The sequence below is a fragment of the Panulirus ornatus genome, chromosome 17 (assembly GCF_036320965.1).
Source record: "Panulirus ornatus isolate Po-2019 chromosome 17, ASM3632096v1, whole genome shotgun sequence".
NCBI classification, from domain to species: Eukaryota; Metazoa; Arthropoda; class Malacostraca; order Decapoda; family Palinuridae; genus Panulirus; species Panulirus ornatus.
The window spans coordinates 47,765,673-47,775,976 of record NC_092240.1 but is presented as its reverse complement, the minus strand read 5'-3'; the positions used below and the strand labels follow the sequence as shown (position 1 = coordinate 47,775,976).

General features: G+C 41.8%; 1 long non-coding RNA gene across 1 annotated transcript; it reads right to left on the bottom strand.

Annotated features, from left to right (window-relative positions):
- Positions 1–754: 754 nt before the first annotated feature.
- LOC139754710 (uncharacterized) lies at positions 755–8,057 on the bottom strand. The gene is made up of 2 exons (XR_011713931.1): positions 7,920–8,057; positions 755–7,247 (listed from the first exon to the last, which is right to left on the bottom strand). It is a non-coding gene; the product is annotated as an uncharacterized lncRNA (long non-coding RNA).
- Positions 8,058–10,304: the final 2,247 nt, after the last annotated feature.

Below are 10,304 nucleotides of genomic sequence, written 5' to 3'. Positions count from 1 at the left end.
ACACATCTCTCTTACCCTTACGTTACTTACTCGATCAAACCACCTCACACCACACATTGTCCTCAAACATCTCATTTCCAGCACATCCATCCTCCTGCGCACATCTCTATCCATAGCCCACGCCTCGCAACCATACAGCATTGTTGGAACCACTATTCCCTCAAACATACCCATTTTTGCTTTCCGAGATAATGTTCTCGACTTCCACACATTTTTCAAGGCTCCCAAAATTTTCGCCCCCTCCCCCACCCTATGATCCACTATATATATCTTTCTTTCATACTATTCGCCATTTCCCGCATTAGCGAGGTAGCGTTAAGAACAGAGGACTGGGCCTTTGAGTGAATATCCTCACCTGGCCCCCTTCTCTGTTCCTTCTTTTGGGAAGAAAAATGAGAGGGGAAGATTTCCAGCCCTCCGCTCCCTTCCCTTTTAGTCGCCTTCTACGACACGCAGGGAATACGTGGGAAGTATTCTTTCTCCCCTATCCCCAGGGAGGATATATATATATATATATATATATATATATATACAAACAGACGAAAGAATTTTCTAACCCACCCACATACACATGTCTATACATACACGTCCACACACGTACATATACAAATACATACATACAAAGGCATATACATATATATACGTGTACATAAATCATATATATATGTACATATATATTCCTGGAGGTCGATTTTTCTGCTTGGGGAGTTGGATCGCCTCCTGAATAGAGAAAGGTTAATCAAACACAGGTTGCTACACTTATCATCCTTTAATACATGCTCCATTAGCTCACAGTCAGACGTTTGCCGGAATACTCCTACCACGTCTTTCTTTTTTTCCACTTTCCTCAGTGAGCGACGGCAGTACAAAGGCTCAGTCAGCAGCCCAAGCTGCATACAAGTACGTACACGTGTGAGGCGAAAAAAAAAGGGAAAAATAATCAAAGACAGACTTAACCTTGACCCAAAAAAAGATATTGATAGACTAAGCTACGTAAGACCCTACAACACATTGAAAATGGCTAGTGAAGTACCATCGAACACAAGATAGACAAGAGATGGAGCTTTAGAACGAAGGATAGACTGTGCAGCAAAATTACAAAGACAATGAACTCTTGTGGGTGATACAAAACCTAGTCTCCAGTTGGCAAGCCCACCCCCAAAAAATAATACAATACATATTAAATGATTAATGAGCTTCCAATGACATTTAGTTGCTTGTGTATATATATATATATATATATATATATATATATATATATATATATATATATATATATATATATGGGCTCCCGTTCGACCCCAGGAGGGGTTGGGATCTGAGCATTTCAGCGTTTGACGTCTTGATGTGTGGCTGTTGCATGGTGGACTTATATAAATGGAATAGGTTAAGTCGGTGTTTATGATGTATATAGATTAGTGGTGTTGACGAAGACGAAAGCCCAGACATGAACATATATATACATATATATATATATATATATATATATATATATATATATATATATATATATATATATATATGAATAGATACATCTTAATTTCTATTCAGAGAAGGCGGTAGGAGGGTGTGTTTAGGTCTGCGTGTTTGTGTTGGATGTTAAGACATTTTGAGAGCATATATATATATATATATATATATATATATATATATATATATATATATATATATATATATATATATATATTGCAAGAAATCACAAAGTGTGCGTGATCTCGTTGAATGCTGATAAATCCACTAGAAAATGAAACAAGTTCCCAAGTGCACTTTCGTGTGATGATCACATCATCAGGGGAGACACAAGAGAGGGAAAACAGTCAGTTGATATAGAAGGAAGAGACGCAGCTAAGACGTCATTGGTATATACATATATATATATATATATATATATATATATATATCTGTTCCCTCCAGCTATCTCAATGAGTCTTCCCTTCAGCTACCTCAATAGCTTTTCCCTCCAGCTACCTCGATGGCTCTTCCTCTCCAGCTACCTCAATAGCTTCTTCCCTCCAGCTTACCCCAATGGATGTTCCCTTCAGTTACCTCAATGGCTCTTCCTCTTCAGCTACCTCAATAGCTTTTCCCTCCAGCTACCTCAATGGCTCTTCCTCTCCAGCTACCTCAATAGCTTTTTCCCTCCAGCTACCCTAATGGTTCTTTTCTCCAGCTTACCCCAATGGCTTTTCCCCCCAGCTACCTCAATGGCTCTTCCCTCCAGCTTATCTCAATGGCTCTTCCCTTCAGCTTATCTCAATGGCTCTTCCCTCCAGCTTATCTCAATGGCTCTTCCCTCCAGCTACATCAATGGCTCTTCCCTCCAGCTTATCTCAATGGCTCTTCCCTTCAGCTTATCTAAATGGCTCTTCCCTCCAGCTTACTCCAATGGCTTTTCCCTCCAGCTACATCAATGGCTCTTCCCTCCAGCTTATCTCAATGGCTCTTCCCTCCAGCTTATCTTAATGGCTCTTCCCTCCAGCTTATCTTAATGGCTCTTCCCTCCAGCTTATTTCAATGGCTCTTCCCTCCAGCTTATCTCAATGGCTCTTCCCTCCAGCTTATTTCAATGGCTCTTCCCTTCAGCTTATCTCAATGGCTCTTCCCTCCAGCTACCTCAGTGTCTCTTCCCTCCCAGCTACCTCAATAGCTCTCAATGGCTCTTCCCTCCAGCTTATCTTAATGGCTCTTCCCTCCAGCTTATCTTAATGGCTCTTCCCTCCAGCTTATCTCAATAGCTCTTCCCTCTCTTCTTGGCTACTGATAGCGGGTCAGGACTTCCCCTACGTCAACAGTGGACCACGCCAATGAGCCTGCATCTGGGAGAGGAAGGAAGGGAAACTTGGCATGGCACCATGGATCATAACACTGCTAATGTTTCATCATAACTACACCTGTATCTAAGCTCTTCACACACACCATCATCCTCTTCAAGTCCCTCACAATTCAGGCATACAGGAACTACACAATGGGACTATAACACTTACCAGTACAATCCCCACATCACTGAGATGGGCCAAGCCAATGCTATGCAACGTCACCAAACCACCCATCACCTCCTCCACCCAAAGCCATGCCCAAGACCCCAGAAATCTGTATGCAAATGATGTAGTTTACAACCCTGCCTCACGCTACAGTAATCCTATATATACATCACCCAGTCCTCAAATGTAACCTTGATAGATGGTTAGGAAAACATAGATATAAGATGTTCCTATTCATCATAGGCTGAAGACAATGCCAAACGTGTCTATTTTGACTGAATGAAAGGGCCGAGTTCTAGGCTCCATTCAAATGCAACTGTGAAGGGTCTTTTAGGTGCTGTTATTTGGCTGTGACCTCAAACTTCGTGTGGGAGGGTCATACAAGAGGAGGCTGACCTCCCCCCTCACCCATGTCATTTGTCATGCAGGAATGTCCATAGGAGGTCAGACAGGTATGGCCTGTAGTGAAGATACAGTAGCGCAAGTGTGGGAGAGATACTGAGGGAATGGAAGTGTCGTCTACAGTTATAATGTTACTAGTCCAGTTGTAGTGATGATACAGTTATAATGTTACTAGTCCAGTTATAGTGATGATACAGTTATAATGTTACTAGTCCAGTTATAGTGATGATACAGTAAATTCTTTATTGCAGTCTAGTTACAATACGTATACAGTAATGCCTTTACTCTAGTCACCTAAATGAAAATTTCTTTTGTTAGAGAGATAATTATATGTATAATTTCTTCTGCCTTCTCCTGATAATGGCCGATATGATGTAGTCAAGATAAAAAAAATAACAAAATGTTATTTTGTACGATACAACAACTTTGGATTTGTATTAAGGTAAAGGGGATGCCAGCTCTCTGATATGAATCTAACTTTAGTAACAGCTGAGGATCGTTACCACATCTTAAGTCTAAAATCCTAAACCTTAGTACGAGATACCAATAGGATCCAATGCTTTCATCTATGACTGTGGAACATTGCCGTATCGTTGCTTTGATACACGTTACCCTTCCGTGTGTCTACGCGTTTATAAATATGTCACTGAAATCCTTATGGGCAACTCTACTTGCAGTGTTCCACTTTCATTACTTTTATGTCCTTTTTTATTTTTTTTTTTTTTTTGAATTAGTTTTTGGCGGGAAACAACACACTATAAGCTGCGCACACATTACACGTCTCCTACCAGCCGTGTGCGCAGGTTGGGCTCATTCTACGATAGTCTAGGTGCATTCGACCACTGGTGGCGTTCCCTGCGTTTTCATTATGCTTTTACGCGTTTAAATCACATGCAATACCTAAGACGAGGCTAATGTTAACATTCAAACACCGAGGGGACTTGGGCGAATCCTTAAAAGTATCCGAGGATGAGTTGTACGACTTATTCTAAAAGTATTTACAGCGAAGCGGCAAAGGGCTGCCAGAATAAGCCTCACGTATACAAGTGGTTCCAACAACGAGCCTCGTGAATTCGAGGTCGCGGTCAACAAACTCTTTCAAAACTTTGTTGATGAATTTTTTCTTTGTTACAAAGACCTTAAAAAGAGAGAGATTATTATTACTGGTGGAAATGTATGTATATTACCGAACCTATAGTGGCATCCTCTGCTATATATATATATATATATATATATATATATATATATATATAAATCTTAAGTTTGGATAAGTCCTCAGTCATTGGTTTTGGTCGTCCTAGGCCATGTCTCCTCCACCCTCTCTCCAAGTGGGAGGGTACATGGTAATATGGAGGACCTTCGTAAATGTATTAATGCTCAACAAATACTCAACAAATGCTCATCCACCTTGACCTTAATGCAAACCAAACCTTGTGTATCCAGTTGGTCAATATTGGATGTCGTATGAATGAAATACCAGAGTCTTGTGTGTATTAATACTTACCATAATTCCAAGGAGAAGATGAAAGATGATTTCTATATGAGAATTTATCAGAAGGAAGATTTCTATATGAGAATTTATCAGAAAGATTTCTATATGAAAGAAGATTTCTATATGAGAATTTATCAGAAAGAAGATTTCTATGAGAATTTATCAGAAGGAAGATTTCTATATGAGAATTTATCAGAAAAAAGATTTCTATATGAGAATTTATCAAAGATTTCTATATGAGAATTTATCAGAAATAAGATTTCTATATGAGAATTTATCAGAAAGAAGATTTCTATATGAGAATTCATCAGAAGGAAGATTTCTATATGAGAATTTATCAGAAATAAGATTTCTATATGAGAATTTATCAGAAATAAGATTTCTATATGAGAATTTATCAGAGAGAAGATTTCTATATGAGAATTTATCAAAGATTTCTATATGAGAAAGAGATTTCTATATGAGAATTTATCAGAAGGAAGATTTCTATATGAGAATTTATCAGAAATAAGATTTCTATATGAGAATTTATCAGAAATAAGATTTCTATATGAGAATTTATCAGAAGGAAGATTTCTATATGAGAATTTATCAGAAGGAAGATTTCTACATGAGAATTTATCAGAAGGAAGATTTCTATATGAGAATTTATCAGAAGGAAGATTTCTATATGAGAATTTATCAGAAGGAAGATTTCTATATGAGAATTTATCAGAGAGAAGAGTTCTATATGAGAATTTATCAGAGAGAAGATTTCTATATGAGAATTTATCAGAGAGATTTCTATATGAGAATTTATCAGAAAGATGATTTCTATATGAGAATTTATCAGAAAGAAGATTTCTATATGAGAATTTATCAGACAGATTTCTATATGAGAATTTATCAGAGAGAAGATTTCTATATGAATTTATCAGAGGGAAGATTTCTATATGGGAATTTATCAGAAGGAAGATTTCTATATGAGAATTTATCAGAAAGATTTCTATATGAGAATTTATCAGAGAAGATTTCTATATGAGAATTTATCAGAAAGAAGATTGCTATATGAGAATTTATCAGATGGAAGATTTCTATATGAGAATTTATCAGAAAGAAGATTTCTATATGAGAATTTATCAGAAAGATTTCTTTATGAGAATTTATCAGAAGGAAGATTTCTATATGAGAATTTATCAGAAAGAAGATTTCTATATGAGAATTTATCAGAAGGAAGATTTCTATATGAGAATTTATCAGAAAGAAGATTTCTATATGAGAATTTATCAGAAAGAAGATTTTTATATGAGAATTTATCAGAAGGAAGATTTCTATGAGAATTTATCAGAAAGAAGATTTCTATATGAGAATCTATCAGAAAGATTTCTATATGAGAATTTATCAGAAGGAAGATTTCTATATGAGAATTTATCAGAAAGAAGATTTCTATATGAGAATTTATCAGAAGGAAGATTTCTATATGAGAATTTATCAGAAAGAAGATTTCTATATGAGAATTTATCAGAGAAGATTTCTATAAGAAAGATTTCTATATGAGAATTTATCAGAGAGATTTCTATATGAGAATTTATCAGAGAAGATTTCTGTCTGAGAATTTATCAGAGAGATTTCTATATGAGAATTTATCAGAAAGGAGATTTCTACATGAGAATTTATCAGAGAGAAGATTTCTATATGAGAATTTATCAGAAAGAAGATTTCTATATGAGAGAAGGAAGATTTTTATAAGAGAATTTATCAGCTATTATGTTTGCTAATTATTTCTTTTTCTTTCGTAAATCAGATTAAATAAGTGAGTGTATGTGGACTGGAAATTGTGTATGTGTGTAAAGAGATGACAGAAAACGGGAATAAAACCTATGGCTATATTCAATTTAAAATTGTTCTTGGTTCACTTCCACGTAAGACTGATTCCATTGTTAATAGTCCTAATGGGCAGCCATCAGGCGACACTGGGTCTTAAAAGGTATATATATATATAAAAAAAAAACCAGGTGAGGCTTTTGAATAACCTCGAACGACAGAAAACGGAGATCAGAAGGAGGGTGGACTATGCTACCCTTCCATCTGGTCTTCCTCATTACCCTCCTCCTCGTCTTTTTGGGACTGGTCGTTAAATGGGTGTCTCCCGTACTGGTCCTCCATTCCCATTACCATTCCCCAGCTCTTAACGACCATTCCCTACTCCTAATGAGACATTCTAGACAATAGCGACTATCCCGACCCCGCCACCATCACCGCCACTCTCTCTCACCGGAGATCCCTCGTCCCCTTGTTGCAGTTCGGCACTATTACCTTATCAAGGCGATCCCAGCTCGTACAGACCACTTGATGATGAGTCCCATCTGTATTGACCACCCAACAGACCCATCCTAGTATTGACCACCACAGCAACAGACCCATCCCAACCCTCGTATTGACCACCACAGCAACAGACCATCACCAATCCTCGTACTGACCACCACAGCAACAGACCCATCACCAATCCTCGTATTGACCACCACAGCAACAGACCCATCACCAACCCTCGTAATGACCACCACAGCAACAGACCATCACCAACCCTCGTATTGACCACCACAGCAACAGACCATCACCAATCCTCGTATTGACCACCACAGCAACAGACCATCACCAACCCTCGTATTGACCACCACAGCAACAGACCCATCACCAATCCTCGTATTGACCACCACAGCAACAGACCATCACCAACCCTCGTATTGACCACCACAGCAACAGACCATCACCAATCCTCGTATTGACCACCACAGCAACAGACCCATCACCAATCCTCGTATTGACCACCACAGCAACAGACCCATCCCAACCCTCGTATTGACCACCACAGCAACAGACCCATCCCAGTATTGACCACCACAGCAACAGACCCATCACCAACCCTCGTATTGACCACCACAGCAACAGACCCATCACCAACCCTCGTATTGACCACCACAGCAACAGACCCATCCCAGTATTGACCACCACAGCAACAGACCCATCCCAGTATTGACCACCACAGCAACAGACCCATCACCAACCTCGTATTGACCACCACAGCAACAGACCCATCACCAACCCTCGTATTGACCACCACAGCAACAGACCCATCCCAACCCTCGTATTGACCACCACAGCAACAGACCCATCACCAACCCTCGTATTGACCACCACAGCAACAGACCATCACCACCCTAGTTTGACCACCACAGCAACAGACCCATCCTAGTTTTGACCACACACAGCAACAGACCCATCCCACCGTATTGACCACCACAGCAACAGACCCATCCCAGTATTGACCACCTCAGCTACTGACCATCACCAACCGTTCAACAGACCCATCCTAGTATTGACCACCACAGCAACAGACCCATCCCAGTATTGACCACCACAGCAACAGACCCATCCCAGTATTGACCACCACAGCAACAGACCCATCACCAACCCTCGTATTGACCACAGCAACAGACCCATCCTAGTATTGACCACCACAGCAACAGACCCATCCCAACCCTCGTATTGACCACCACAGCAACAGACCCATCCTAGTATTGACCACCACAGCAACAGACCCATCACCAACCCTCGTATTGACCACCACAGCAACAGACCCATCCTAGTATTGACCACCACAGCAACAGACCCATCCCAGTATTGACCACCACAGCAACAGACCCATCCTAGTATTGACCACCACAGCAACAGACCCATCCCAGTATTGACCACCACAGCAACAGACCCATCCCAACCCTCGTATTGACCACCACAGCAACAGACCCATCACCAACCCTCGAATTGACCACCACAGCAACAGACCCATCACCAACCCTCGTATTGACCACCACAGCAACAGACCCATCACCAACCCTCGTATTGACCACCACAGCAACAGACGCATCATCAACCCTCGTATTGACCACCACAGCAACAGACCCATCCCAACCCTCGTATTGACCACCACAGCAACAGACCATCACCAACCCTCGAATTGACCACCACAGCAACAGACCCATCACCAACCCTCGTATTAACCACCACAGCAACAGACCCATCTCAACCCTCGTATTGACCACCACAGCAACAGACCCATCACCAACCCTCGTATTGACCACCACAGCAACAGACCCATCCTAGTATTGACCACCACAGCAACAGACCCATCCCAGTATTGACCACCACAGCAACAGACCCATCCTAGTATTGACCACCACAGCAACAGACCCATCCCAGTATTGACCACCACAGCAACAGACCCATCCCAACCCTCGTATTGACCACCACAGCAACAGACCCATCACCAACCCTCGAATTGACCACCACAGCAACAGACCCATCACCAACCCTCGTATTGACCACCACAGCAACAGACCCATCACCAACCCTCGTATTGACCACCACAGCAACAGACGCATCATCAACCCTCGTATTGACCACCACAGCAACAGACCCATCCCAACCCTCGTATTGACCACCACAGCAACAGACCCATCACCAACCCTCGTATTGACCACCACAGCAACAGACCCATCCCAACCCTTGTATTGACCACCACAGCAACAGACCCATCTCAACCCTCGTATTGACCACCACAGCAACAGACCCATCTCAACCCTCGTATTGACCACCACAGCAACAGACCCATCACCAACCCTCGTATTGACCACCACAGCAACAGACCCATCACCAACCCTCGTATTGACCACCACAGCAACAGACCCATCTCAACCCTCGTATTGACCACCACAGCAACAGACCCACACCAACCCTCGTATTGACCACCACAGCAACAGACCCATCACCAACCCTCGTATTGACCACCACAGCAACAGACCCATCCCAACCCTTGTATTGACCACCACAGCAACAGACCCATCCCAACCCTCGTATTGACCACCACAGCAACAGACCCATCTCAACCCTCGTATTGACCACCACAGCAACAGACCCACACCAACCCTCGTATTGACCACCACAGCAACAGACCCATCACCAACCCTCGTATTGACCACCACAGCAACAAACCCATCCCAACCCTTGTATTGACCACCACAGCAACAGACCCATCCCAACCCTTGTATTGACCACCACAGCAACAGACCCATCCCAACCCTCGTATTGACCACCACAGCAACAGACCCATCACCAACCCTCGTATTGACCACCACAGCAACAGATCCATCCCAACCCTTGTATTGACCACCACAGCAACAGACCCATCCCAACCCTTCGTATTGACCACCACAGCAACAGACCCATCCCAACCCTCGTATTGACCACCACAGCAACAGACCCATCCCAACCCTTGTATTGACCACCACAGCAACAGACCCATCACCAACCCTCGTATTGACCACCACAGCAACAGACCCATCACCAACCCTCGTATTGACCACCACAGCAACAGACCCATCCCAACCCTTGTA